This window comes from Henckelia pumila, chromosome 3 (assembly GCF_033568475.1).
Source record: "Henckelia pumila isolate YLH828 chromosome 3, ASM3356847v2, whole genome shotgun sequence".
NCBI lineage: Eukaryota > Viridiplantae > Streptophyta > Magnoliopsida > Lamiales > Gesneriaceae > Henckelia > Henckelia pumila.
The window spans coordinates 7,421,382-7,426,381 of NC_133122.1; positions in this window are offsets into that span (position 1 = coordinate 7,421,382).

Here is a 5,000-nt window from a genome sequence, read left to right on the forward strand (position 1 = left end):
AACAGCCGAAGAGCTCAAGCAAATGCCCTGACTAACACGGATACACATCCTTGGCAATAAAATCAAAGCTACGGGAGAAACAAAATGTCGGACGAAGATTGGAACACACGCGATTTCTCGCCGCTCGCCGATCCACAATAGCAATGACCATAATGTGATCTCCGGCCCCAATGCGTCCTGAACCAAGGGACTTTGATGGTTGCAGGGGGGGGTTAAGAGCACCAATACTCAGGGCTATGGAGGATCGAACATGCAACGAAATTCCACATGGACGCATCCAAACAACTGCCACAAGCACAAGATATCATGATCGAACCCACTCAAAACGTCTTGCGCAAGAACTCACAACCCCACCGATCTAACCCACCCCTACTTTTGGGGATGCAAACCTTATTGGAGTTTCAAGCTTATTCTCAACCTCATATGCAAGCACAAATATTCGGACACGAAGATGTGGGAAATCAATCGCAAGCGCGACCCGTGCTCCAATAAAGAGAACGGGACTCACACGACTTGCTCGCCGATCCACGATAGCAATGACCATAATGTGCCTTCCGGACCCACAAGCATCCTAAACCGAGGGACTTTGATGATCGCATAGTAGCTTAAGAACAACAATGACGAACACCTACGCATGCTTGATTCCCAAACACCGATATTCCTTCTTTCCGACCAACCGTAATAGAAAACAAGCCTACAAAGAGTGCGCGATCCGCATGTCTAAAAAGCTCATGCATGCAATATAGAAAGAAACGGGGTGCGAAATGACGTCGGGGTGAAAAAACTCCCCTACCGGCCGCCAGCCGGAAAACCCGCCGGAGCAGCGGCCGGAAAGGGCACCCATCGAAGAAGGTTGTCAAGAGGTTGGACGAGCATGGGAGGCAATGGCAAGCATTGCCCCGAAACCTCAACCAAGCCCATGGCCAAACACCCTCCTCCCCCTATAGTATACTTAGGAGAAAAAACCCAAGTTTTAGGAAAAGTGGGTTTTTGGGCTGAGGAATCATAATAAATTTTTTCTTTTTTTAAACATTTTTTTTGGGCCAAATGCGAATCCGAACACAAGCATGCCTTATTTATGCATGAAACTCGAGGGAAATAAATATTTGTGCCGTGAGAATCATCAATTTACTCGCTCGTTTGCGCTACATGCAGCACGGTGCCCCCAACTTGGGCACTCATGGTGGCACGAATCCGACGCCTTAGATGCATTATTTATGCATGAAAACTCGATAGAAAACAACATTGTGCCATGAGAATCAATGTTCGGCTCGCTCATTGGCGCAACGTGCCGCAAGGGGCAGCCCGCCCATGCGCACGGTGACCCCAACTTGGGCACTCATGGGGGCACGAATCAGACGCCTTAGATGCATTATTTATACATGAAAACTCAAGAGAAAACAACATTGTGCCATAAGAATCATAGTTTGGCTTGCTCGTTTGTGCTACGTATCGCACGGGGCAGCCCTCCCGTGCGCACGGTGCCCCCAACTTGGGCACTCATGGTGGCACGAATCCGACGCCTTAGATGCATTATTTATGCATAAAAACTTCATAGAAAACAAAATTTGAAAGAGTGGGTGCCCGGTGAGCCAACTTGTGGCTAAGGGCTTTGATGACTCTTTGTATAAACAATCTTTTGTTTAAAATAATTTACACTTTTATTAATGGCAATGACTTTATCTTTCTTCATATTGTTATATTGTGATATACTATTGTTGTTTTGATAAAGACCTTGAATATACTATAGTGTATGTAAGATGTGGTAGAACATGGAGATGTCTATCATGAAAGACATCTTATAGTCACTGTATATTCTAAACTGTTCCTAGTCGATTGAGCCGTCCGATAATAAGGATAAGGATCGCTCGAGTTTGAGACTAGCATTTGCGATGCAGAGTACCACGTTTCATTGGTAGGATATTCATATGATGAATGATCGAACTACCCTATCCGGACTTTCCAAGTGGTTATCACTTATCGAGTGGATAAAGTCCGTGGTTTTGGTTGTGCACCATTAGTCCTTACTACTTGAAACATCATTGAGACTCTATATGCTAGTACTGTGCTTTGACTCGTTTACCGATTCTATTGGGGTCATCAGGTGTCGGGATTGGGTACATTTACAACACATATAGGAGTCGATGCTTTGTTGTCAAGGATTCACCACATACTTGCGAGTGTGGATATCCTATGCGATCTGAGGAGATATTAGTGTGACGAATCTCTGGCCAGAGTACATGATGTGATTTAAGAAATGGTTTCTTAGTAGCACATGCGATGTCACTTTTTGATCTTCAATATGCATTGCATAGTTATCGAATCTCGAGCGACTCTCGATATACCAATGGTTGTGAGCCCACGGCTAGCTGTATCCCTGAACCATTGAGGGTCACGCAGAGTAATGGATTTTTAATCCCCGTTGAGATAGTTAAATTTAAAGAGTTAAATTTAATGAACGAAGAAGTTGGACTTCTTATTTAAGAGTAGAGGAGTAAGATTTCCTAAAATGACATAGGGATGGCCATTTTTGGAAATCACTGAATTCGGATTCAGAAAAATTTATCTTGACTTTAATAGGTGCAGAAATGGTTTCTGTGCACATTGGTGAAATCGGTTTATCAATCGGAGTCACGATGAATTTTATATTAATTTATGAACATGCGGGCTTTGCTTGTCGGGCTTGAACTTATGACTAATGGGCCCTAAGCTGTTAGCGGCCTACATTATAAATAAGTTATTGCAGTACAGAAATTACACACAACAGGTCATAAAATAATTTTCGAAAACCCTAATTTTATTTACTGTGGCCGCCGCCCCCTCTCCCTCTGCTTCAGAAAAATTCAGCCTGTGATTTTGAATTACAGTCTGGTTTAACGGATCAAATTCGTTAATCTCTTCGTAGAAACTTCTGATAGATTTTCTAGTGCAATCTATCAGAGGGATTAAATATCCGTTCGTGGACCTGATTGAAGAACAGTTCGTCCATCAGTTCCAGGGATATACAACAAGAGCAGAGAAATCTGTTGGTGTCCAAAATCTCGATTCGAGATTAAAGGTAAAAATTTTATAATTGTTATTTAATTTTTACACACACAATTTAATCGTAAGGTTGATACCCATTATGGAATCGTTCCATACAATATTTTTTAAACTTCCGCTACACCGGGTATCAATCCTAATTGATCTGATCGCCGCGTTCTCCAACAAAATTGTGCCGTGAGAATCATAGTTTGGCTTGCTTGTTTGCGCTACGTGCCGCACGTGGCCGCTCGCCCGTGCGCACAGTGCCCCCAAATTGGGCACTCATAGTTGCATGAATCCGACGCCTTAGATGCATTATTTATGCATTAAAACTCGAGATAAAACCACATTGTGCCGCGAAAATCATAGTTTGGCTCGCTCGTTTATGCTACGTGCCGCACGTTGCCGTCCGCCCATGCGCACACTGCCCCTAACTTGGGCACTCATGGTGGCCCGATTTCGACGCCCTAGATGCATTATTTGCACGAAGGATGATAACAAAATTGTTTAATTTGAATCATTCATGCTAATCGGACATTTGAGATACGTGCCACATTTACTTGCATTTTTTTTCCATGGAGCTTGCAACTTAGGTACCATTTTCGTGGATCACGGCAAGTGTCAAGTGCCAAGTACACACACGTTTCATTTTCCCAAGTTTTGGGGATGCGCACACCCAAGTACCAAGTGCCAAGTGCGAGCACGCTTTATATTGTCCATGTTCCGACCACATGCTTACGTCAACGTGCGCAAGTGCCGCCTACGCGCACATTTCATTTGCCTAATATCCGGGCAGTCGAACGTTTTGCTTCGCCCATGTTCCGACCACACGCGCACGCCGCCGTGCCCGACATGCCCAAGTGCCAAGTGCCAAGTGCCGCATTGCGCATGCGCACGTTTTATTTGCCTAATATCCGGACGTTTTGCTTCTCCCATGTTCTGACTACACGCACACGCCGCCGTGCCCGACGTGCCCAAGTGCCAAGTGCCGTATTGCGCATGCGCATGCGCACGTTTCATTTGCCTAATATCCAGACGTTTTGCTTCTCTCATGTTCTGACCGCACGCGCACGCCGCTGTGCCCGACGTGCCCAAGTGCCAAGTGTCGCATTACGCATGCGCACACGCATGCCATACGTTTCATTTGCCTAATATCCGGACGTTTTGCTTCTCCCATGTTCCGACCACACGCGCATGCCGCCGTGCCCAAGTGCCAAGTGCCGCATTGCGCGCTCGCACGTTTCATTTGCCTAATATCCGGACGTTTTGCTTCTCCCATGTTCCGACCACACGCGCACGCCGTCGTGCCCGACGTGCCCAAGTTCCAAGTGCCGCATTGCGCATACGCACGCGCACGTTTCATTTGCCTAATATCCAGACGTTTTGCTTCTCCCATGTTCCGACCGCACGCGCAAACCGCCGTGCCCAAGTGCAAAGTGCCAAGTGCCGCATTGCGCATGCGCACGCGCACGTGCACGTTTCATTTGCCTAATATCCGGACGTTTTGCTTCTCCCATGTTCCGACCACACGCGCACACCGCCGTGCCCAAGTGCCTAGTGCCGCATTGCGCATGCGCAAGTGCACGTTTTAGTTGCCTAATATCTGGGCACTCACACGTTTTGTTTATCCCATGTTCCGACCACACACCCTCACGCGTCATTTCCCTAATATCCGATCACCGGCGGAAAACGGGCCGGAGGCGGCGGCCATTGGGTTGGGTTGGCATGAGGTTGGCCGAGCATAGGGGGCAATGGCATGCATTGCCTCAACACCTCAACCAACCCCACGGTCAAACACCCTCCTCCCCCTATAGTAGACTTAGGATAAAAAACCCAAGTTTCAGGAAAAGTGTGTTTTTAGGCCGAGGAATCATAATAAAATTTTTCTTTTTAAAATTTTTTCTTTTGGGCCAAATGCAAATCCGACCACTTACATGCCTTATTTATGCATGCAAACTCGAGAGAAAAAATGTTTT